The sequence below is a fragment of the Ammospiza nelsoni genome, chromosome 2 (assembly GCF_027579445.1).
Source record: "Ammospiza nelsoni isolate bAmmNel1 chromosome 2, bAmmNel1.pri, whole genome shotgun sequence".
Taxonomy (NCBI): Eukaryota; Metazoa; Chordata; class Aves; order Passeriformes; family Passerellidae; genus Ammospiza; species Ammospiza nelsoni.
Window position 1 is genome coordinate 117,181,032 of NC_080634.1, and position 26,730 is coordinate 117,207,761.

General features: G+C 42.5%; 1 protein-coding gene across 3 annotated transcripts in view; it reads left to right on the forward strand.

The window, feature by feature from the left end:
- ERG (ETS transcription factor ERG) overlaps positions 1 to 26,730 on the forward strand; it is a 149,081-nt gene that overhangs the window by 14,698 nt on the left and 107,653 nt on the right. The gene's annotated exons all lie outside the window — the stretch shown is intronic.

Below are 26,730 nucleotides of genomic sequence, written 5' to 3' on the forward strand. Positions count from 1 at the left end.
CAGGGTGAATTTTTATGGAAATGCTCTCTGAATAGTATTTCCATGAAAAGGCAACTCACTTGCAGATGGAGGCTGCATTGCATGAAGGAGAGTGTGTTGTACCACACCCTGGATCTGTCAAGGTCTATAAACTTTTCACATATTTTAAGTTCAGGCAACAGAGAGGCAATATTTAAGACACAAAGGTTTTCTTCTTTATGTCAATGTAATTATGTTATCCCCAAAGGAAGAAAATGTAAGCCAGGGGAAAATAAAAAGGGAAGTTTGTAGAAGGAACATTTCAAATATAAAGGTCAAATATAATTTGAACTAGAAAGTAAATTGATCTATGAGAAAGGACACTTTTCAGGATCATGGAAAGATCCTAATTTGACATTTCAAGAGCATCTTAGAGATAGCAATGATAGTTCTTTGTTAGGGGGTGTGGTGGTCCTTTTAGTGGAGGAGCATGAGTGGCTTAAAATATGCAAAAACTTCTCCCTGTTGATGGCAATGGCACTTTTCTTATTTACATCACCAGAAAAAAAGATGAGAGGAACTGTATGAAAAGCAAGAAATGAAGGATGGTTGATATTCAAAAGGTGGAAGAGGGGAAAAAACCTGAGCCCAATCTTGAAACTGCCACACTTGGATTTATTTAAACACCTTCTTTTTAAAATTGCTGTAGCCTTCTCAGTGGGTTGGTTTCCAAACTGCCTGACTGATTTCACTGCAGATTTAGATTTATCAGCAGATTTATCAGCAGAGCTTCTCCAAAAGGTGATTTTTGAAATTAGTTCATTTTCCGTTGTTTCTGGGACTTTTTCATGTCACACCAATCAAGTTTGAAATGTGCTGAGAGAGAAGTTCTTGAGACAGCCTTGATTTTTTTTCAGCGTTTTCCTGCGTGTAGCTTTCTGAAATAAATGGGAATACATTTTTTAATTTGTGATAGCTTATAACTTGATGTCAGGGCTGTTGTAAGAATAATAATCAGGGGTTGTTACACTGACTTGATTGTTTACATTTCCTTTTGGCACTGCCAGTGACACGCCAGAGGTAATAACACTAAACATACTCCTCTGTCATCCTCTCAAACTTGTCACCACGGATGAGAGGATGATTGTGCATGTGTTTTAAAGCTGCAGGCATTTGTCAAATCCCTTAACGGCCTCAAAGGTCTGCAGTGGAGATGCCATTACAAGGAAAACTTTGGAATGGGCAGGCCTTGGCTCTGGAAGTTGGGAGTAGAGAGGAGTGACAGCCTTTCTTAAACTGCTGGATTTGAGACATGGGAAGAACAAACCAAGAAGAAATCTCAGCAGGGGATGGTGAGTTTGTGGGTGGATTTGGTGGTGGCACTGCAGAGTCAGGAGATGGGCTCTGTCAGGGGTTGCTGGGGCTGCTGCTCCCTCATTTCCATGTCAGTCTGTTCCCTGCATCCCAGTCAGATATGGAGTTTGGGATACATGGCTTTTGAGGAATTGACAGCGAAATGACCAGGAATCCCCTGCCAGCAGCACCTGGGAGCACATCCCCCTTCCTCAGAGACAGTGTGACATGTCCTTGCTGCTCTCCCTGAACCCCCAAACCCATCCCATAAATGATACATGCAACAAGCCAGGCAAAGGCATCAGCAGCAAGAGCTGACACCCCTGGGGATGGAGCAGGGGATCCTGTTACCCCTGTCCAGCTGCACAGAATGGGTGTTAACCCTTTCAAAGCAGAGAAAGGCAAGAAAGTGCTGCTGACATCCCTGAGGTTTGGCTTTAAAAGGTTTGTGTCAGCACAGAAGGGCCACAGGGGCTCAGCAAATCTTGGGGATGGCCAGGGATGGTGAGGACAGGGCTGGGTTTAATCTGCCACAACCAAAAAGTGTTGGGGCTGTGCTTTCATGCCCTTACAGCCTTGATTTCCAGCCTGCTCTTTATCTGGGTCTCTTCATCATCTCTCATGTCCTTACAGGCACATCTCGCTACATGAAGCAACTCAGTTCTTCTCCTAAAAAGAAGAAAAATCATTTTGCATCAGTGCAGGACTGCCTTCTGCCTCTGCTGAACCCCACACACCCACAAATGTTGTCATGCACCACTTGCTTTGCACGAGGAAAGGGGATATTACATCTCCAGGTTATTTCCCCAGTACTTTTTATTGTTCAGCCCACTCCAGGAAGGGTTCAGGGAGTATATCCAGAAAGATGTTTTTGTTCCCCCACTATGGGTTTCAGTCCCAAGACTGCCAATTAAATTATCCCATAAATCCTCCATTATAGGTAGTAAAACCTAATTTTAGATTTCCTGCCCGCTCTAGTGTCCTGCCTGATTGCTACCAGTTGGAGAGAGGCTCAACTTGTTAAGCAGACAATTGCAGTGAATTGGCTGTTTCTTTCTGTGCCACATGTGGAGAACTTTTTAATATCTGGCATTTGGTCATAATTCTCCCTGGTTATTTTCTACCTTTTAGTAGCTCAAACGTTGGAGGTTTTTTTTTTGTTGGGTTGGTTTTTTTGCTTCTTTTGGGGATTTTTTTGGGTTGAAAAAAAGACATCTGCAATTTATTCTTTGGTCAAAATGTTTGTGAGAGAAAAGCTTGCTATGCTGTAGATAAGGAAAAATGTTGTTCTGATTTCACCACTAAAATATTAACAGTTTTAAATATTTTTTTATATAATTCTGTCTAAAAGCACTGTGTTAATAGAGCTAACACACCTCTGTGTAAGCTGAAAATGTCTCAGATTATCTGAATATTCTTTCATTCTTGTTCAATCACAAATACATTATTTAGCTGTGGTGCTGATTTTCTTGAGGGCAACTTCTGCTAATCAAATTCTTATGAAAGAGTATTCATTTTAAATATAGTCTCACTAAAATTTCCTATTTTACTCTGAGTATAAATGACCTCTTCTCTTGGTATTTTTCTTCCTAAGATTTACTGAAGCAACTAATAGATAAATTTCTCACAAAAAGTGGATTTATCATGTGAGTAAGGTGTAGGTCTTTGGACAGAGAGATATCTGTGTTTGAAATCCCTTTGTTACTGAGATTGAAATAGATTCACGAATCTGTGAGGAAAACTGGAGCCTAAAACACTACAAGAAATAATAACTTTTTGTTTTGTTTCTTTGCTAGGCTTGTTGTTGTTAACCTTGAAAGATTCCTGGCCAAATCACAGATTTGGATAATCTGTAGGCACCTGTGGCTATCTTGTACCTCCACAAAGCACTGCTTGTACTTCCTGCTTGGATAACTGGTGATGTTTTAACAAATCTGTCTGAATTGTTAAATTCCTGTCACACCAGGATGGTGTGTGACAGTCAGGAAGGGACTTTTCCATCTCCAGAGCATGGTGGCAGGAAGATTAATTCAAGATACTGGGTGTGTATAATTTTAGAGGTATTTGCAAAAGGGAAAAGGACTGCTAAGAGACATCCTAGAAGAAGCAAATGCTGCTTGTTATGGAATCATGGAATGGTTTGGGTTGGAAGGGACCTTAAAAATCATCCAATTCCACCCCTGCCATGGCTGGGACACCTCCCACTGTCCCAGGCTGCTCCAGCCCCAGTGTCCAGCCTGGCCTTGGGCACTGCCAGGGATCCCGGGGCAGCCACAGCTGCTCTGGGCACCCTGTGCCAGGGCCTCACCCTCACAGGGAAGAATTTTTTCTTAATATCCAAACTAACCCTACTCTCTGTCAGCTTAAAGCCATTCATGTCTCACACCAAAGTAACATAGAGGCTGGACCAGGAATTCACTTGAGATCCAGCTTTATTGATCCATCAGCCTTAGAATCATGGGATAATTAAGGTTGGCTAAGGTTGGTTTTTATCAAACCTTGATTATCCTATGATTCTAAAGATCTCCAAGATCAAGTCCATCTGCTAACCCAGCACTGCAAAACCCAAGTGCCACCTCCACTGCCTTGCTGAACACTTCCAGGGATGGTTGTTCCACCATCCTGTTCCCATACCTGACCACCTTTTCAGTGAAGAATTTTGTTTCCTAATATCCAATCTAAACCTTTGCTGGTGTAACTTGAGGCCTTTTGCTCCTGTCCTGCTCAAGTCCTTGCCTTGCCCAGGCAAATTTCAGCTGAACATGCTGGTGACAGCCCCAGCACATGGTGGTGGTGTCATCCTGTTCTTCCAAGTTCTTCTAAGCCTTCTGATGTTTGTAATGGAGTATCTCACACACTTTTATGTAAATAATAATTGTTTTTACATTCCTCTCTGGAGGATGAGAAATTTATTGGACTGTTGGTTTGTCCAGTGTCATTAGAGAGGTAGCACTTTCATCCTCCAATCTACTGTCACTTTTAAAAGTCTATAAATGTTAGAGTAGAAAAATAAACTTCCCTTCTTCTTACCTTGCAGTTCCAGTGTCTGCATCGTTTTATTTCGTGTCCTGTTGTGACAGTGGTGGTGCTCAGAGGGTGGCATGAACTTGTCACTTAGGAAGTGTCTGTCCTTGCTGATGGGTAGTATTGTGGGCACAGAAAGGGTTTTGTTCAGATGGGTATATCCATGTGTTCCAGTGATTTGTGAGCTGCAAAAGGAATCAGCCCCTTGCAGCAGTGCTGCCCTGTGTGGATTCTCTGATGTGCTGCTTTTTAACTCAGTAGGGCACCAACTGTATTTTCTTGCCTCACCCAGCTTTTTGCTCCCCTGAATCTTGATGGAATATCAGCTTTTCAAGTTTATATTAAACTCTGTTAAATTTGGGCAAAACCAGGCAAGGATTCCTAAGCTGATGGAAGAAAAGGTCAAGTAACACTCCTTTGTGCACAGTGTGGTATCTCAAGCCCCATTCCTTGAAGAATGAGGCTAAAAATGGAACCCTTGTGTTCTCCTTGCTGAAGGGATCTTCTCCACCTCGCTTTATTTACTGTGCTGTGTCTCAGTGTGGGCAGATTATCATTTCTTGAGTGGTGCCTGAAGCGCTGTATAAAAAATAAAACAGACACAAAACCAACAAAGAGTGTGGAAGAAAGGAATTTAGGCCTCGCAGTCACAGCACTGTGCTTTAATGGTTGATGAAATATTACATGCATGTTTTCAGTTGTGTAATTTGTCCAGTTTAGAAATCTGAGGAATGATCACATCAGTGCTCAGGACGGAGACCAGGCAGAAAGCAGGAAATTATCTATGTTTTCTGTACAAGTTAAGTGCAAGAGTAACAGGCAGGGCCTTTTGGGGTGCAGAAATGCTACTGAATTACTTGGATGTAGCTGACTTTAGGAATCAGCAGAATTGTGCTGAGTAGTCAAAATTTCAGATCCCCAAAGACAGTGCCTATTAAAGGAGCCTTGAAATGTCATCCCAGTGACTTCAATGCATGTTTGTTGTACTCTAAATTTCTAATTTAGACACAGCAAGAACTCTGGGATCATGGAATGGTTTGGGTTGGAAGGGACCTTAAAAATCATCCAATTCCACCCCTGCCATGGCTGGGACACCTCCCACTGTCCCAGGCTGCTCCAGCCCCAGTGTCCAGCCTGGCCTTGGGCACTGCCAGGGATCCAGGGATGGAATTCCATCCCAGCCCCTGCCCACCCCACAGGGAGGAATTCCTCCCAGTATCTGACCCAAATTTCTCCTCTTTTAGTTTGAAGCCATTTCCCCTTGTCCTGTCACTCCAGTTCCTGATGAATTGTCCCTCTCCAGCTTCCCTGTAGCCCCTTCCAATCTGGAAGTTCTGAGCTCTCCACACAACCTTCTCTTCTCCAGGATGAGCAATCCCAACTTCCCCATCCTTTCTCCATAGGGAAGGTGCTCCTTATCAACCCTTTATCAACCTCATGGGCCTTTTTGGGACTTGTTCCAACAGTTCCATGTCCTCATGAAGGACACAAAAATGACCCTTCTTATGAAAGACATGGAAAAAGGAACACAATTAATTTGATACCCGTCCCAGTAAGGCTGAGAGCTCTACACTGATTGATTGCACTGGGCACTTTTGTACTTATCTCATTTAAAAATATTTGCTTTTTACACCGAGCTCAGAATTTTGCTGAATATCCAATATCTTGCACGGGAATGCTCTTAATTCCAGGTATCCGGCTTCAGAATTTGAACAAGGCTTGTGTCAAGCCTGTGCTGTCTTGAATATGCTACTGTTACCAAGAAAAAAATCTTTCTGGTATGCTAAGAACAGGGGGACGTGCTGGCGTTTGCAATTTTAGCATTACAGATTCTTTATTATTAATAGATTAGCGGGGATTTTTCCAAAGACTCCTATGAGTCAGAAGAGTTCCTGTTACTAAATTTCATATATTCATTTATTTATACAACTATACATGAGGTCTTACGGTCTTTTCAGCCCCGAAAGAGCCAATGTACTGTAAGTGTAAATGCAGTTTATTGAGTCCTGGAGATCATAAATATCTCCTTTAACATCTGATTTATCTTGAACTATGTGCATTGAAAGAAGTGTCTCAGCATTAGCAAAGAAGGGGCATTTGCTGCTCTTTCGGACAACCTGTGTATTCATACCCAGAGCAAAACTTTGGCAGAGAGTGGTTAGAATTAAGCTGTCACCACCAGGCCAATTTTGCTTTATATTCTGTGAGGTTATATGAGTTTTATGGGTTCATTTATTTTCCTGATTAACAGTCCAGTCCTGCTCCTGACAACATCTCCCATTTTTTTTTTATTTCATTCCTGTGGCTTCCCCAAGACGAGCAGAAGAGATAAAGCCTTGGGCAGAGGGAAATGTGAGGAGAGGAATTTCAAGGGAAGAAATTCACCCTCCCAACATAAATTTGTCTGGACTCTGTGACAACATTCTGGGTTTGTACCACGGAGAAATTGTCCAGACAGGTCTCAGCAATGCAAGGCCTCAGTGTACAGGGGAGCCAGCTCCAGACAGTGCCTCGTGGAGCCTCTGCCATGCTGGTAAATCATGGAATTATGGAAAGGTTTGGGCTGGAAGGACCTTAAACATCATCCAGTTCCACCCCCCTGCCAAGGCCAGGGACACCTTCACTGGACAAGGTTGCTCAGAGCCTCATGCAACCAGTATTATACTGAAAAAAATCAATATAATACTGATATTTGCCTTTCCTTGCTATCCCACCACTACTGAAGCAGAATAACTGGCAGATACTGTTTTCTTGGAAACTAAAGCTGATTAGAGAATGCCTCTATTTTATTTCCTTCAACAATAATAAAATAGAGAGAATTGAGAGCATTCTCAATAATAGAATGACTGTAATAGAGTGTTCTCAACAAAATTATATGCTGTGCTTCATTTTCCAGAAATGAAGGTGGTACATCAAGACATGTAGGTGATGGTGATAAAGTTGAGGAGAATTGTACCATAAAAGTGCAAAATGCAATGACAATATTAAAAAAAAATCAGATGAAAAATCAGATAAAAAAGAACAAGAAATTAGATCTGCATTTAAAGGGAATATTTTGCATAATTGAGTTAAATTCTTTAAAAAAATATTTTGGGTTAAAATGATCAACTAGCCTGGGCCCACCATAAATATTCCAAGATCAGAGAGGATTTAAAAGGTCATAGTGGTCACAATGACCTTTGGGCAACCTGGGCATCCCAGATTGTTTGTGCTGCTGTTACTTTATTCCCAAGGCTGCAGTAAACTGAAGACTGGCACAAAGCAGGATATTAGTTATACTCCTTGATTTTCTGACAAAAAGCCATAATGTTTTATTCTGCTTTTTTTGCCATTTTCTCTTCTTTTTTCCTGTAGAAAGCAACATTTCAGAAACAAGCTCTGTCCTTGCTTTCCTTAATTTATATTTATATTTATATTTATATTTATATTTATATTTATATTTATATTTATATTTATATTTATATTTATATTTATATTTATATTTATATTTATATTTATATTTATATTTATATTTATATTTATATTTATTTTCTTCTGTTTGCCTTTTACCCGGTGACTGTGTTAGAGGTAGGCTGTGTCCTGAGGGAATGTTAGATGAGCAGGGAATCTGCCTATGAAATTACTCCCAAAATGATTCTTTTTTCCCCCCAGTGATTATGGAAAATAACATCTTTGCATGCTGGGTGCACTGATTACTTGTTAATTTGTACGAGTGTCTGCAGGAAGAGTTTTTTGGCTGGTGGGGCGTCACCTGTGCTGGTTTCCAACAAGCTTATGGTGCCTCAGGTCTTGCTTTAAACCTGGAGTTCTGAATACTTTGATACTCAGTTACCACAAGTGTCCCATTTTTCCATAGTTGAGATTAAAAAAAGGGAGTATTTACAAGTCTAGGAAATTCTTTGTAAAGAGTTCTTGCTCCTAAGCCCAAATTATTATTTTTAATAATATTTTAATATTAAAAATAATAATACAAATAAGATATAAATAATAATTTAATATTAAAATTATTAATTTTAATAGTTATTCTAATAATTAAAATCAATAAAATACTTTTAGTAATTATTTTAATATTGTAATTATTTTAATTATTTTAATAATTAATTATATATTTAATAATTAAATTATGAATTTAAAAATTAATAATAATATGTGCTATAAAACACTTAGAGCGGTAGTTTTTTGGGGTTTTTTTGGCCTTTTTTGTGGTTTTGGGTTTTGTTTTGTTTTGTTTTGTTTTTTTAATAAAGCCTTTAATCATAAGTTGGAAAAGTTGTAGCTCCATGGTGGAAATACGTGGGAAATAGGATGCATCCATTTTAATCTCTGCCAGGATTTTAACATCATCTGTTTCCATCTTGCTCACTGTTGATTTCAGAGGATGGGAGTGTGCTTGTAGTTTTTAGGTAAATATCTTTGGTTGGATTGTCCTACCTCAAAGCCAACCTGCAGAAAGAATTCCTTGGGCTCTACAGGAGTGATCCCAGAGTTTGCAATGGAAGATTTGCTGTTTATCCCCATGGAAGGGGTTTTAAGCTAAGGCAGTGCAAACTAAGCTGCAGAACAATTGCAGCTCCCAGGAAAGTTTTATGTCAAGGCCAGTGCCCATTTTCAGCCCCAGTGTGAGGAACAGAAGGCATCAATTAAATTAACTTTACTTAGGGCTGAAAGTTCACGTGCAGACCCTTCCTCTAGTTAACAGCATGACTGCAGAGGAGAGAGTGTACTTTGCAGCTATACATTAAATATTTATCTCCTTAAATGCCACTTCATTTTTTCTTCATATTCCACGGCAAGAATTCCACGGGGAGAGAATTTCTAGATTAGGGAGAGAAGCTGCCCAAATGCAGCTATGAAGATGCCTGATCCAAGCTGGGGATTTGGTTACTGTTTTAAAGCTCTTTTTCTCCCCCCATTTAGTAGCTGTGATGCTGGCAGGGCCGTGGGGTTTTGTGGCAGATGGTTGTTATACACATTGGAAAGGACTCTATACTTCCAATATGCTCCGTAAGCCATTAAATGCTGTAAAAGCCTGGCAGACTTTATAGTTTGCATCCTGCCATTAGAGTTCCCTCTGAAGTCTGTCAGAGGGATGTAATTCCACTCTAATTAAAGCTATTCCCCTCTTCCAAATGTGAAGCTGGCCTAATTAATGACTAATTGTTTCACAAATATAAACGAGGCCTAATTGTTCCTTACCCCCTTACTCCCTGCCCTGCTTGCTCCCAGAGCTGCTGTGAAGGGTTTTTTTATCTCCATTAAACCCGCTCTGTGGCCAGTGCAAAAGGGAAGATATTTGGGGCATGTTATTTTTCTGTGGATGGTGACCCTCATGGTGTCCCTGAGGGGGGATTTTTGTGGGTCCCCCGCTGCCCTGCAGGCCTCAGAAGTGGGATGGAGATTGTCAAATCCTTGTGATTTGTGCAATTCTGGAAATACCAGCTCGTCTCCTCCTGCCTTTCCGCGAGGAGAGGGGGGAAAAGGATGCTGGAAGCAGCAAGATGGAATTAATGGAGGATCTGTAATATCTGAGTCAGGTGCCTGTTCAAGCAGTTCTGTCAGGTGTGAGCTGCTTGGAGATGAAGCACATGAATTATACACTCTTAAAAGTGAACTTCCAACTTGCTTTGTAACAAAGTTATGCCACATTGCAACTGCAATCCTCAGGCAGTGAGTGGAAGTGACAGTGCTGATTTGTTCTTATCATTCCCAACTCTATTTCATTAGCACAAGGATAAGTCAAAGCTTGGAGTGGTGAGGACAGTAATTTACTTTCTTATTTCTACTGAAAAGAAATAAAACAGTCACTGCTGTTACATATTGGGGATAGACTTTTATACACACCTGGAACACAAAAAAGTGGAATAAATTGAATCTGCACTTAAAGGAAATATTTGGCATCACTGAGTTAAATTCAGTGCTGCTTTATTCCTTCTTTTAGGGTTACATTAAGGGACAACAAGACATGTTACAGAAAACATCAATCTTTATCTACATGCTAACATGCCTCATAAAAGGTCTTTAATACTGACATACCTGATTTTCTCTAATAGTTAATAACTTCAGAGAACCCAAAATGAAGTTTTAGAGCTGCACCAGGGCTTTGAATCCTGCTAAAGCTGTGATCATACATTAGTTCTGACATGTCAAGTCAGTGGTGTGAAGAATTGATGAGGCCACCATGGCCATGTGCCAGTTTATTTTAATGTACTGGTGGATGGCAAAAAGATACTTTAACATGTAGTCAATAGGAGATGCCTGTTTGACCCTCAGAAATGGAACATAGCCTAATTATCTGTTAGGCTATCTATTATCTATTATATTGTCAATTATCTTTTTTAATGGTTCATGAGCACTTGAAATAATGCCTTCACTTGTAACACCCCACACACACATGCAGATGTACCCACAGAGACGGACATTTAATCTCTTTTTTAGCTGTACTCAATTGCTACAACAGTCAGGTAGTAGCCAGTGTAGCAGTGAGGAAAGAGGTCAAAAGCATAAATTTAAAAAAGTCCAAAGATTGCAGAATAGACAAAAAAAATTACAATTATTACCATCCCTGGCTATGTAATGGGGAGGTGCAGAGAAGGCAGAACTACACTTCTCTGAGAGAAGTGCAGCAAAGTCCAAGGGATTGCAGTTTAACTTACAACAGTGGAAACTGTGACTAGGAATAAGAATAAAAACCAGATTGCTCTAAGTGTGGCCACAACTGGAACAGGTGGCAGTGGTGTAATTCATAGAATCATCATGGAATCATGGAATGGTTTGGGTTGGAAAGGATCTTAAAAGTCATCCAGTGCCACCCCAGCCATGGCAGGGACACCTCCCACTGTCCCAGGCTGCTCCAGCCCCAGTGTCCAACCTGGCCTTGGATTTCCATTCCAGGGTCTCCCAACTCTCCCAGGGAGGAATTTCTTCCCAATTACCCATCTAACCCCCCGCTGTCAGCTTGAAGCCATTCCCCCCTTTTTCTGTCACTACCATTTTGGAATGAGCACAGAAGGTGTGGGTCTGTAGGAGCTTCCATTCCAACAAGGGGTTTGGAATAAAAAAAATGCTGAATCATTTTTGGGTGATACATTCCAGTTTGGGTGAATCATTCCAGTGAGACCTGGAAATTGAGAATGTTTTAGACATCAAAAGTGGAAAAAAACACCAGTGAGCAGTTCCTAGGTAATAATGGGACAGGGGAAATAGGGGAAATGTCCTCCCTAGGTATAGTGGGAGCTGGGGAAATAGCCAAGTGAGAGCAACAGGAAAAAATAATGGTAATTACTTGTAGTATTAAAACAAACTGATTGATCTTGCTTACAATTGCATCTTTGGGGAAGAAGGGCTGAAATTCAACAAAAAAAACCTGCGTGGAAGTACATAAAAATTTATTCAAAAATCAGACTCTGCAGTCAGGTTTAGAACCACCATAAAATCTCAACATTATTATGTGTCTACCTCTCATATTTTTTTTAGCAGGAGAATTTGAGATGGGATCTGTGGCTTTGGAGGGAGAGAACAAAGGAAACATGTTGATTATGAAAGTACTGGAAGAATCTAAACAATTTCAGGTTGGGTCTGTTGTGACAAGGAATCCAATATATGGCTGGACCAAAAGAAAGGGTGGATGGCCAGCTAGGGTTGCAGTGTCTTACATTCCTGTGGCAAAATTCCTTCAGTGTCATAGCCCTCAAATACCATCCCTAATACACCAATTTCATGGGGCAAGGCATTAATTAGGTTTCTCCTGCTAAAGGAATAATTGGAATTATTCCAGCCTCTAAAGCACCCTCTATTTCTGCTGGTCCTGGGAATTAGTGATTTTCTGCAGCACAACTCCTGGCTGGAAGAATTTCTGCTTCCTTCCAGACATGAACCCCTTCAGAAGTGGATGAAACACATGTGTGCCCATGCAGTGGTTGGAGTTTGAGCCTTAGTGGCTGAAATCTGTGCTAGTTTTGCTCTTGGACAGCAGTGGGATGGAACCCTGTGCTTGTTGGGTATTTTTGTGAGCCCTCGTGGAAGGCATTTATTGTCATAAATGGAGCAAGATCATAAACTCTGGCCCTGTTTTCTGCAGCAGTGGATCAGCCCATCTGTAGGCCTTATGTCAATAAAAACAACTAATTACAGAATAACTAAATATAAAAGGCCCCACTGCTTAAGAAAACCCTCCTGTATCCCATTCCTGAGCTTCCTATTACATCTATGGAAAGTCTGGATAGTATTTGTTCCATTAAACCCTGATTTTGAATGCAAGCTAAGCAAGAAGGAAATTGCAGCTTTTTCCTTGAAGTTCTGTTCATTCTTGCACAGGGAAGTTGGAGAATCTGTGGATATTCCATCCCTAGAAGTATCCAAGGCCAGGTTGGACACTGGGGCTTGGAGCAGCCTGGGACAGTGGGAGGTGTCCCTGCCATGGCCGGGGTGGAATTGGATGAACTTTAAGGTCCTTCCAAGCCAAACCTGTGGCATTCACATCTCTGAAAAAACCTGTTTGCCCAGGATTTTTCTCCTGGGAAGCTGAGAAGCCTCACAGAAAAGAAAAACAATTCTTATCTCATTTGCTTCTCCTGTGTTGTGCTCATGTGGAATGTGTTTGGAGATTGTTTACCCACAGGTGATTGTTCCATTGGATTATGGTGTGAGTTGTTTTGACTCTTTGGCCAATCAGGTCCAAGCTGTGTCGGGACTCTGGAAAGAGTCACGAGTTTTTATTATTATCTTTTTAGCATTCAGTAAGTATCTTTTCTGTATTCTTTAGTATAGTATTCTTTAATATATTATAGTATTATAAAATAATAAATTAGCCTTCTGAGAACATGAAGTCAAATTCACCATTCCTGCCTTAGGGCATTCCCTGCAAATACAATACAAACCATTCTGGGATTCTGTGATGATTCCATGTCTTTAGACATTACAACGTTTCCCATTTTTTGGCGGGGAACTGCTTCCAAAATGGCTGCACATTGTATTTGCATCTGACTCCATGTTCTCAGAAGGCTAATTTATTATTTTGTGAGACTATATTATATTAAAGAATACTATACTAAACTATACTAAAGAATACAGAAAGGATACTTATAGAAGGCTAAAAGATAATAATGAAAACTTGTGACTCTTTCCAGAGCCTCAACAAGATGGCCCTGATTGGTCATTGAGTCAAAACAATTCACATGAAACCAATGAAACAATCACCTGTGGGTAAAAAAATCTCCAAACACATTCCAAAGGAGCAAAACTCAGGAGAAGCAAATCAGATAATTATTGTTTTCCTTTTTCTCTGAGGCTTCTCATCTTCCCAGGTGCAAAATCCTGGGCCAAGGGATTTTTCCAGAAAATATGTATGTGACAGTTGCATCTATATCTCTTTTCCATGCTGGACCTTCCCAAGTTCTGCTGGAAAAGAGGGACTGAAACCTGCTTTACCCTGGAATCACTTTTCTCCTCTAGCTGGAAATTAAACACATAGTAATTATAGTTAATAAAATAGTTAATATTTCTTTTTTACTTATCCACATGCAAAACCCTCTGTGCTGGTTTTGCTACTGTTTCTCTGGTGCAGTTTTTTTTTTGCCTGCTGTCAATCCAGGTTGGGTGAACTAAATACATTCCTCTTCCTTCTTTTTTTAGTGTCTGTGGAGGAACAAAGGCATTTCCCTTGTCATATATATAGAAATAGTGAGGTTTTCTTTCCATGTGAAATTTGTTTCTTTGAATTTCTAAGTCAAACTTGCATTTTTGTTTAAAAACTTGCTTTTCAGGTTCAGCAATGTATTATAAATTGAATAGTACTGCTTTGCACTCACTATTGGCAACTACATTTAGATCCTTAAAATATTATTTTTCTAAACACTGGACTTTACAGTTTCATGGATGACAGGTCAATGTTTCATCTAGCAAAGTATTTCAAAATCCAGATGCTGAAAAAACGAGCCTAAAATTATGCATTCAGTTAGTATAAGCTATTTATAGACATTCTTCAAATGCATTTGAAATTAAAAAAAAAAAAAACCAAATCTGTGAAGGTCACAAATCAAAGCATTATTGGGAATGTCTTATATCATTCCAAGGTACTTTCTTGCTGAGGATGTGGCATATTTCTATTTTTGTAAAGCATTAACATTTTTATTGATAAAGTGAGATTCAGGCTGCAGTGGAGGTGCCAGTCTTTCTGATCTGTGTATTTCAACAGTTTTTGCAGTGCAGGTCAGCACTTAATGGAAGTCACTGATTTCTTAAATACCTTGTGTTTATTCAGCTGTTCTGGGTTTTTTTTTTTTTTTTCCCTTCTGCTTTCCAGCATCAGAACTGAAAGTGCTACAAGTAGAAAGATAAATCAAAACAAAAAAAAGTATTTTGTGCCAAAGATGTACAAAAGGAGTAAAAAAGCATTTAGTAACAGAAAGGAGGATTAGCCTGAAGAACTTCAGAGGGTGTTTAGTTTTGTTCTGTGGTTAGATGATTATTTCCACTGGAAGCTGGCTGTATTTACTAATATTCTGAAGAAGGATCACCACAAGTATTTACACTTTGTCTTAAGAATATTTTAAGGGAAAAAAAATGGTGTTGCCAGTCATGTTGTTTGTGTTAATATTCCCTGTGAAGGGTGGAGCTTCAGAGCAACAGAAGAACCCTGCAGGGGATTGTGAAGGACCTTCCAGGCTTCTGCCTTGTTAATCCTTCCACAGATGAATTTTCATCCCTCCTGGTACCCCAAAAGCATCCCTGTCCTTCTGCCAGTGCAGGCAACACCCAGACCTGCCTGGAGCCGGGAATCAGGTGCCACAAATGCCTTTGGAAACCAATCTGTGCTGGAGGACACCTCACCTGAGAGTTGTTCCACTGAGTGTCCTCAGCTGTGCTGATGCCTCAGATTTTGGCTTTTATATTTTTCAGATCCTGTGCTGCTTTAGTGTGTGGGTCTGGGTTCACGTTATGGGATGGGGAGCTCTGTGCACAGAGCAGGGAGACAAAACAATTCCTGCTCCAGCTGGGGACTGTGGTATTTTCTGGGTCCCCCATCGTTGGGAGGAATGCTGAATCTAACTCCATGTTCTTAGAAAGCTGATTTATTATTTTATGATACTAAATTATATTAAAGAATGCTATACTAAAGTATACTAATGAATAGAGAAAGGATACAGACAAAAGGCTAAAAGATAATAATGAAAAACTTGAGATTCCCTCTCCAGAGTCTGACACAGCTTGGCACTCAGTGGCCAATAAGTACAAACAATTCACATGTTGGATAAGCAACCTCCAACCACATTCCAAAGGAGCAAAACACAGGAGAAGCAAATGAGATAATATTGTTTTCCTTTTTCTCTGAGGCTTCTCAGCTTCCCAGGAGAGAAATCCTGGGGAAAGGGATTTTTTAAAAAATATGACAGTGACAGGAGACCAAGGACAAATGACCCAAATCTCAGCCCAGGAGCACAAACACCATGGGCTGGAGAGAGAAAAACAAGCAGGGTGGGACTGCAGGGCTAAAGCTGCAATGGGACAATGAACTGCAAGGTGCAAATGGAGCAGAACTGATCCCAGGGACAGAGCCCGTGCCCGGCCGTGCATTTTGGGGCCATTTTGGTTCATCCTGGGTGCAGCCCTGGCTGGGCTTTGGTGCTGCCCAAGGTGCATCCATGGAGGAGATGCTGTGAATAAATCCCTGCTTTATTCTTTAGCTCTGTCCAGCCTCTGCTCTGGGGCAGCCTGCACAAGGCATCAGTGCCAATCTTCTTTTTGGGAAAGTTCCCTCATATGGGACAATTTTCACACTCCCTGGAGCACCTTAGGTCCAGCTTAATTTCTTTTCTTTTAGGTCATGTCTGGCATGTGCAGGTCGAGGCTGGGAAACTACATCAGTTTATCATGGAACCTTGGAAAGGTGTGGGTTGGAAAGGACCTTAAAGATCACCCTGTTCCAACACCCTGCCATGGGCAGGGACATTTTCCACAGACCAGATTCCTCAAAGCCCCTGGTCTTGAACACTTCCAGAAATGGACTTTTCTTGGGATAGATTCCAGGGTGTTCACTGGAGCTGCCTCATGGGTGACTCCCCCAGGACAGGCTCTGCTCTTTGCAGCCCCTGGACCAACAAAAGTGACTCAATAAGCACAGGGAAATTTTTTTTTTTTCATTAAAACAGTGATTTTCCTCATTAGAATGAGCAGCATCCCCAGAAACCAGGGGGGAGAAAAAGGAGGACAACTTTCCAGGGCAGATTACAGAAACATTTGTTGCATCCCTAAAAGTGAGTGCTTGCATGCAACAGATTCAGTGCCAGTACATTCTGTTCCTGAACAACATATACGTTTCTAGAATATGACAACTGAAGAAATTTATTGAAAGCAGAGAAAATGTTAACTGGGGTTTTTTTCTTGCTCATGTATTTCTAAACTGTCATTATTCCTTAGATCTCCCTAAAATGAATTGAAGATTCTCCAGTTTTTAGATGTTGTTTTTCATTGTAACAGTTCAGGACTTTTCTGTGTTTGACAGAACTGTTGGATGATCTGCGGTAAATAATATACAGGTCTAATGTACTCAGCAATTACTGAAAGTGCATGGTGTATGTGATTTCTGATTATGCAGATTTAGTCAAGTAATTATCCTTGAAAAAGCTGTGAGGTGTTCACACAGTTATTCATGACTTTTCCTAATTACTACTGTTTGTTTATAAAGTCTGTGCCATCAATTTGTACTCCATGCTTAAATGTGGTTGAAAATATGAATTGCTGTGTGTGCTGAGAAAGTTGTCCTGATTCTGTACTCCCATTTTCCATGAGATTATTAGAAACAGATCTCCTGTGAACAAAATTAAAACTAGAGGCAAAGGTATCTGACAGCTAGAGAGCCTCTAGAGGATCCAGTCCAATCTTCTGGACATCAGGAAGGGTTCACAGAGAAACCTTCCTGGTCTGGAAAATTCAGGAACCAGAAGTGAGTGCACAATGCCTGTGTTGGCCAATCCAGCAATCTTTCTTTTAAAAATGGCCCTAAAGTCCAAGAAGCACGAGCCAAGGAAGGTTGAAGGAGCTGATAACATCCACCATGGGATGGAGATAAGAGACCCCACCTGCAGAGCTGCCCCAGCCAGGGAGGAGCTGGAGCTGCTGCAGAGCCCAGAGGAGGCTCCAGGATGGGCAGAGGGATGGAGCAGCTCTGCTGGCAGGAAAGGCTGGCACAGCTGGCATTGCTCACCTGCACAGGAGAAGCTTTGGGCTGAGCTCAGGGTGGCCTTGCAGGGCCTGGAGGAGCCCCAGGAAAGCTGGAGAGAGACAATTGCCAGGGCATGCAGGGACAGCACACAGGGAATGGCTCCCACTGATAGAAGGAAGGCTTCTATTGAATATTGGGAAAGAATTGTTCCCTGTGATGGAAATGAGGGGCTGGGATGGAATTCCCAGAGCATCTGTGGCTGCCCCTGCATCCCTGGCAGTGCCCAAGGCCAGGCTGGACATTGGGCTTGGAGCAGCCTGGGACAGTGGAAGGTGTCCCTGCCATGGCAGGGGTGGCACTGGATGATTTTTTCAGATCCCTCCTAGCCCCATCCATTCCATGATTCCATGAGAGTATCTGTAATTTGTTATTATTGAATTGAATCTTGTTTTTTCACTTTCTAAAACATTTTTATTTGCTTTTATCTTTCAAAAGGAAGTATGAGTTTTCCTTACCTTGAGGTATTTAGTCATTCATTATTTTGCAAACAGTTTGTGTATCTTTCCTCAGATGTGATTTTAAGTGCAGCACCAGTTAAAATGTTTGAAACACGCTTGGGCTTTAACCAGTGGACTGAATGTAAATTAGAAACTGCTCTTTGTCACTGTATATCTCTCCTGATGTCATCCTGCTTTTCCACAATGCAATATTTTTCTTTACAAAATTGTATTTCTGTAGAGAACCAAGGTCCATAATTACAACCTGCAGTCAGTGCTGGTTACTCCATGGATTTTAGGGCTGACTGGTGCACACCTTCAGCTAAGCTGGTGTTTGAGCTGAGTTTGAATAATTTAACACAGAAATCTGCCAGGGCAGCTCTAGCATAGGAAAGAAAGGTGGGAAACTTGACTGGATCTCAGAACTTTGCTGGTGACCTCTGTGATTTTGCACTTGGAAGGACACAAAGTCTTGAATTCCTGCCTTAGCTCTCCCCTTGGCATCCCATGTGTGTGTCCCAAGTATCCTGCAACAGGATAAGCATCAGGGAGTAATCATTATCAAACAGCCCTGCCTGGAATTAAGACACACAGTCAAAAACCTTGAGCTGTGGAAAGTGCTTGGTGCAGTTAAATGTGTCAGACGTGACTCAAAAGTCTCCTTCCTTTCTGAAGATATTACTTCATTCATGTTAACCACATTTGTAAGTGGCCTGGGCTGAAGAGATAGTGTTTGGGGAATTCCAACCTCTTTTATATGCAGTTGGGAGTTTCAGGAATGGCTGCTCTGCATTCCACATTGATATATAATCCTCATTATGGCTTTGAATAAGAACATGGTAATTCGCCAGAAAAATAAATAAAACAAGTTATTGGTCAGAGGCGTGCTATATAGGGAGTACTAATAAAACCAGATATTTTTGGCTGTAGTTTAAAGTTCCTACTGTAAATGAGCTAATTTAGGGCTGTATCCTCCTCTGAGATCATGGGCTGGAATGTGAGATAAGCAGTAGCTGCACAGACACTTTTGGGTGGCAGCACAGAAATGTGCCTTCCCCATCCTTCAAATGGGAGGAGAGGGAGTTTTTGTAGGAGAACTGAAAAATGTACTCAGGAGAAAATCCATGTTCAGTGCTGATGAACTCCAGGAGGGCCACAGATGGCAGAGACATGTTCTGAGACTGCTGCATCCCTTTGTCCCCACAGATTTAGGGACATGGAGTAGTGCTGTGAGTCCAGAGCCAGATAAACCCTGGGAAAACACCCTCTGTGCTTTTCCAGCAGGTGCTGACAGTGCCCCCTCAGTTTCTGACTTCTTAGGGTGATATTCCAGTGGTGGTGTCACGGTCAGCTTGAACCCACAGCTGCTTCAACAGGGACAGGTCTTACCTGCAGTCCTGAGCTGGGACTGCTCCCTCCTGCCTTGTCCTGAGGTCTCCAGGGCCACCAGGAATCTCTGCAGTCCATCTGGAAGGGAATCCCCTCAGAAATGGGGTTTGCTGCCACTTAGACCACCAATGGTGACCTGAGTGACAGAAATTAATATTAACTTCGTGTGAGGGAGAGAACTTGTCAGCATGGCTATGGAACCAAATCTTTGGGAGGCTTTGCAGGAGGAGGGCTGAGTGGGGGAGTTGTCCTTATTTCCAGAAAAAAATATAAAAGAAAAAATTACAGAAGAAAAAGAAGAAGGAGATTTAGAATCTCTGCTGTGAAGACACACTGAGAAAGTTGGGGATGTTCAGCTTGGAGAAAGGAAAACTCCAGGACAATCCTAAGAGCACCTAAAAAAGCTCCAGGAGAGCTGCAGAGGCACTTTTCACAAGGACAAGGAATGGCTCCCACTGCCAGAGAGTGGGGTTAGATGGGATATCAGGAAAAAATTCCTCCCTGTGAGGATGGGCAGGCCCTGGCACAGAGTGCCCAGAGCAGCTGTGGCTGCCCCTGGATCCCTGGCAGTGCCCAAGGCCAGGCTGGACACTGGGGCTTGGAGCAGCCTGGGAAAGTGGAAGGTGTCCCTGCCATGGCAGGGGTGGCACTGATGATTTTTAAGGTCCCTTTCAACCCCAACTGTTCCATACTTCCATGATTAATTTCTGGAAGTGTTTCTTGAAAGTGAAAAATCTGGCAATTTTTTTTGCTGCCAGAATTGAGACCAGCCCCACTCAGCTTTTATTTCTCCCACTGTATTTTTTTTAAACAAATAATGCCATATAATAAAAAAAAATTCCTCATCCAAACTATCAGGGGATGCCATTAGAAAATGGTCAGTGAGTTATACTTCTGTTTGAATTGCTCTTAGAGAACTAAGCACATCAGACAGTTCACAGCAGATCCAGTGGGTTCTGTCCTGCGAGGTCAGGGTGAGTACAAAAAGTTATGGAAAAGTTGTGGAAAGTCAAGGAAACCTCATGGCTTGGCAAACAAATACAATTCTGTTTGTATTTTTGTTTTCTTGTCCTTTACTGTTTTATTTGTGGCATTCACCTGCAATCATACCTTACCCTAACAGCAAATACTGACTGCACATGAACAGCCTCGGCAGTAGCATTTCTTGATGCTGCAGACCTTTCCTCAAGATTTTATTGTTGAGGCTGTTAAAACACTGAGAGGTTACAGAGAAACAAGAAATAAAAAAAACCCCAAAAATTGAAGTGGTTATACCCAACCACAAGCTAAACATGAAAGCTTTGAGCTCATGTCATGCAGCTCTGCTGTATCATAGCTCCCTGCCAGTGGAAGAGTTGTGGTGTTTCACACTTACCTGCTTTACAAATATGAATTATAAACATTTCTGTGGCTGCAGTCTGCACTTGGAGCCATTTCCTCCAGAAATCCATGGAATCCTGCAGGCACTGAGGGGCTGGGGCTGCCTCAGCCCCTCCTGGGGCACCCCTTGGCTTCTCAGCAAGCCCCAGGTGCCAGCAGGAGCTGCAGCACCACCTTCTAAACCTGGAAATATTAGAGAAGGGAAAGCACAAATTTACAGCACCATGCTGGGCAGGAAAGTGATTTTGTTTGCTTAGCAGTTCCCAAATTGTAGGCTTGTAAGGATCTTCTGCTCCTGAGTTTTGCCCACATCAAGAAAGGCAGGGTGGGTGAGTTTCTAGGTTGGTTCAAACAGTTTATTTCTGTGGATGAAGATTTCACATCTTATTCCGGTTAAAGGACTTCATTAAAAAAATTAATAGCAATGTAATAATTTCAGTGCAGCCCTGTGGTATGAATAAAGCAGCAGCACAGGGGGAAGAGTGCACTTTGGTTTTCTCTCAGTGTATCCTTGGATGTGTAGGCTGCTTCTAAAGTGCAGGAAGCCCAAATTTGGCTTAAAATCACAACATGAGGGCTCCCATCATAACTGGAATTACTTTAGGGGTTCAGAAATGCTGAAAATCACATGTAGCATATTTGTCTACCTAAAAAATACAGCTCTAACCTGCAGCAACAGGAGTTTAAGCTGTTTCTGCACACCACTGAGAGCAGGTTTATAGTGCTCAGCCTTTGGAATATCCCAGCCTTTCCCTCTGGCACACACTGTTTGACCAGTGCCGGTGGGACCCAGGCACACAAAAAGAGATTTCCTGACAAAACAATCCAGCAAGGGACGTCTCAAAATTTTCCAACAGCTGAAAAACATCAGTTCTTTAAAAATATGTGACCAGTCCAGTTGCATGACAGTGAAGGGGTCTGAGAGTCCTGCTGGCACTGACTTGGGATATTCTGCATAGCTGCTCAGGGATTCACCTCCTGTGAGTAACGGTAAACATCCTGAGTCATGCTGGTAGAAATTTGGTGTGATGCCAGGGTGGTTATTCACCACAGCAGAGCGTGCACCCCTGTGTGTGTGTGTGCCAATGCTGGGTGCTTGTCACAGGAAAGGGGGAGGTTGTGTTTAATTATTCTGTCAGTGCCATTCAGAGCTGCTCTGCTCTCTGATATTCACATCTCAGGCAGCAGGGACACAGGATTCCTTGGAGAGAGCCTGCAGGCAGAGCTGTTCTCCCAGGCAGCCTGTGCTTGGATCACCAGTTCATACTGTCCTTGCTTTCAGAGCACCAGGGGTCAGGCCCAGCCACTCCAGCACCTTGTTTGCTGTTGATTAAACATCAGCCAGAATTGTTCATCAGCCAGAATTGGCTACAACTGTGGTTCTATTCTGAGTATTATTTCCTGTTGTCTTTGTTTGAAAAGCCAGGTGTCTGCTAAGGAAGGCAGGAGCCTCCCCTGAAATGAAAATGTAAACCCCTCTCTCTCTGAATTACTATAATTTTGAAATTAAGGGGCTCTCACGCAAAGATTTGGGAGTATGAATGACAGTTCTTTATTAGGGAAGAAAATAAAAATAAAACAAAAATACAAAGCAACACTGCCAGAGTGAGACCGTGCCCTGCCCCCTGTGTGTCAGGGCGGTGTCCCAGCCCCATCCCAGGGGGGCTCAGCCCTCCTGCAGTGCCAGCTGTGGCTCTGCTGCAGCAGGGATCCTGCACAAGGGGGGAGTTTTCCTCTGCAGCTCCAGGGCTGCTGCAGATGGGCCTGGGCTCCCTCTGGCCATGCAGGGCAGCAGAAAGCTGCTCCTCTGGCAATGCAGGGGGCAAAGGCTGCTGTGCTGTGCCAGGCCCAGATTGGATCCAGGCAGGAATGCTTGGCTCCTCCCCTGGGCGGAGCATCTCCCCATGGGATGCTGGGATTGGATCAGCCCTGCAGGGACACTCAGTGGCCATGGACAGCAGAGATCTCCTGCAGGGAGGGTTGGCTGTGGGAGAGAGAAAGGAAAAACTGCCCCAGGAACAGCAGAGAACTGCCCCAGCTCTGACAAATTGCAAATAGAACACACACCCAGCCACAGCTTGTAACCCAGGACACCTGTGCAGACAATTACTTTTAGCCTGGAGATAAAAAGGCTAAAGAGGGTAAAAAGAGGCACGTGAGAGCCTCTACAACTTCCTGCCAGGAGGGTGCAGCCAGAGCAGGGTCAGGCACTGCTGCCAGGGAACAGGGACAGGAGCAGAGGGAGCGGCCTCAGGCTGGACCAGGGCAGGCTCAGCAGGGACAGCAGCAGGAATTTGCCCATGGAAAGGGAGCTCAGGCCTTGGCAGGGGCTGCCCAGGGAGCTTTGCAGTGCCCATCCCTGCAGGTGTCCCCTGGAGGTGGCACTGAGTGCTCTGGGCTGGGGACAAGGTGCCCATGGGGCACAGCTTGGCCTCAGTGACCTTGCAGGGCTTTTCCAGCCTCAGTGACCCTGTTCATTGTGCTTTGGGCCACGTTCATTCCTGGCACAGAACAGCACAGGCCGAGGTTCTGTTTGCTGTAGCCCCCTCTGCTCCCCATGGGTGTCACACTGCCACAGCTTGGCCTGGAGCCCTTTTGCCTCACTCACTGCCCCGCCATGCTGCACTGCAGTCCTTTAGTGCAGGGTCCAAGACACTTCAGGAGGAACCTGCTGGGGTTTGTAGGTGAGCACAGCATGACAAGTTACTGAAAATGCACCTGAGGTGAGAAAAGGCATGAGAGAGGTTTGTAATCAGCTGTCACAGACATCTTTTATGAAAAATCCTTTCCTTAGGATTTTTCCCTCGAGAAGCTGAGAGACCTCAGGAACAAAATGTAGACAATGATTGTCTGCTGCTGTGGAATGCAACAGGTGCATCTGTGATTGGTCTCATGTTGGTTGTTTCTAATTAATGGCCAATCACAGTCCAGCCGGCTTGGAGAGAGAGTCTGAGACAGCTGCCTTTGTTATCATTCCTTCCTATTCTATTCTTAGCCAGCCTTCTGATGAAATCCTTTCTTCTATTCTTTTACTATAGTTTTAATGTAATATATATCATAAAATAATAAATCAAGCCTTCTGAAACATGGAGTGAGATCCTGGTCTCTTCCCTCAACCTGAGACCCCTGTGAACACCATCACAATCAGCCCCTGTATAAAGCGGATGTTCAGCCTCAGTAAGTTGGCAATATGTGTCCATCAGAAGTTTGATCCTCTTGATACATCTGTAGAAAAAAAAAGAGCAATGCAATCACATCTGGTGAGCTCTAGATGTGTACATGATTCTCCACTCTTGATGTATTTACATAACTCCCCAAATGTGTGCTCAGAAAGACGACAGGTCCCAGAGCTTATCTGTCTCCTCCTGTGTGGGGTAGCACTGGCACACCCAGGTCTGGCTGGTTTTGTGCAAGAACTTGTTCCTGTCTTGGTATTTTAATCTGTCCTGAGCATCAGAGGGGAATTCACATCTTCTGCCTTCTCACTAATGCCATCCTTCTGTGTGACACTTTGGATGGGACAGAGGAGGGAAACCAGTCCCAAAAACCTGTGCTGCTGAAGCTGGATTAGTAAATGCTCGTCTGGACTCAGGATGCCAGGAAGAAAACCTGCTCTGTGACTACAAATTTATCCTTTTATAAAATCACAGAATAGTTTGGGTTGGAGGGGATCAACTCAGCCCTGTCATGTGCAGGGACACCTTCCACTATCCCAGGTTGCTCAGAGGGTTATCCAGGATAACCAGAATATCCAGGATATCCTTCCAGGATAACCCTAAATCAGAAAAGCTGTTAAGCAAGTGTTTAACTTTGTGTTGTAATAGCCTTGTTTCAGTTTCCTGGAGAGAGATGTCTTGCTAAACCAGGTTTTAGTGTCAGTTTTGGCTCTTTCCTTAGAGTGCTGCTAATTCAGGGATGCAGGGCAAACCCTGTAGCCACAAGCAGAGCCTGTCACAGACCATCAAGCACAGACATGACCAGCATGAAATTTGGGCTGGGGGTGGAGGAGGGTCTGGCAATAGATCCCATCTGCTTCAGCAAGTTAGTACCAAATGTCTGGAAGCTTCCAATTCCAGCCTGTAAAAGTGGAGCTGAAAAAATGAAAATTGTGTTTCTGTTTGAAACAAGCAAGGAAAGCTGTCACACCTTTGTTCATTGTTTCCTAGCCATGATTTCCAGAGGTGAAAAGATAAAAATTGTGCATTTTGCAGACAAAGACTTGTTCCACTTTAGAGTAGCAAGACTGGAATATCCAGGTGAGAAAGAAGAATACACTGCCAAAGGTTGAGTTTAAAGCAGAATTCTCACTTTTAAGTTCATAAGGGAAAAGTCAAATGTCCAGAACAGTTGCATACTCATTTTTCCAACTCATATTGGACAAAATTTGCTTGTCTTTGATTCCCGTTCCTTGTGGTGCAGAATTGCCAACTGGTTTGCAAATGTTCTCTGTCATCTTCTCTTCCATAAAGGATCCATCTTTTTGGAGAAAAGAAGTGAAATGAGAGGCCTGGAATAGCTCAAACAACTTCTCTTTAACCCTGAGAGCTTCAAGACTGAGCTGTGAGAGAAAGATCTGGCTTGAGGGATGCAGGGCATTTTTGGAGATGGAGCTCAAGATGTATTTTCTAAGCTTAGATGCTGTTGGAATTTGAGCAAAGGCTTTAGAGAGACCAAAATAAATCTGGATGTGGCACAAATCCCCTTTCCTGGGTGGGCTTCTGTAACTGGGGGCGAGGTGCAGTGCTGGGAGTATGAAAACACTGAGAACATGATCTAACACTGGATTCAAAACACTTTTCTGTCCACTTTACGTGAAACCTCTCAGTTTCCAGATCCTTGTGTGATGCTTCAAAAGCTTAAAATATGAATCCCATAAATCCAGTGAGGATGTGGCAGGCATGGATTTACTGGGGAAGGGAGGGAGGGAATTAAAAGCACATCAGTGCTGTTGGTGTTTCTGTCTGACTTCAATCTGAACAAAGTTGCTGGTGAAATTTTGCTTTTACTGAAAAAGCGTCTCTTCCTTTTGAAGTTCTGTGGAAAGAAAAATCTTCCTTTAAAACCATGATGTCATTATGTCATTTGATCACCCACAGATAGCTGGGAAAAGTGGACAAAATGGGAATTTGGCTTGTTTAGGCATTTCTTTAATAGGCCTTCAAATGAATTACACTTTTTTTGTGGATTTGAAGGGGGAAAGTTGGCTGCTTTAAGTAGTAAGGGGGAGATGTGCAAAGATCTAAATGGTGATGCCTTTAATTGCTCTTTTTATTGCAATTTATGCAAATTAGGCTTGAATAGTTCATAGATGGTCCCCTCACTTCACTGTCTCCAGGACAAGCTGCAGCTCAGTGTTAGCCAGGCAATATTTATCTAAATCAATAGGTAAAAATGCAATTTGATTTTCAAGTTAGTGTAAATGTGAGAGCAGATAATGGAATTTAAAAAAAAAAACTGATGCTGAGGAAAATGACTGTTTCCCTGATAGCGCCTTGCTGCTTTAAAAGATGAGTTCAAGATCATGGGCAGAAGGAAACCTCTTGTGTGAAAAATGAGAATTTCCAGGTTTTTAAGGGAGAACAGAGAAAAAGACAAGATTACTTTAAATCATGTCCATGTTCCCACGTTTTTCCACATTTTATAATTTTTTGATTTATTTATCCCAATTTATTAGCAGTTATTTGATGTTCAAGTTACTGAGTAGTACTCCACATTATTTACATTAAAAGCTGTTGTTATTTTAAAGAGCTTTAATGGTTTTCCACCCCCTGCACATGCAGACAAATGCACCCCACCTGCCCCAGCCCCTCTGCACTCCATTACTGGACATGGATAAGGGATTCCAGAACATCCCTGCTCTGAAGTGCTGTTAATTGAGGGTCTGGACCAGATTTGCAGCTCTTGTAAACGGGCACAGCTTCAGTGAAATGCTGTTTTTTTTTTCCTATCAGCTGCAGATCTGCCCCAGTC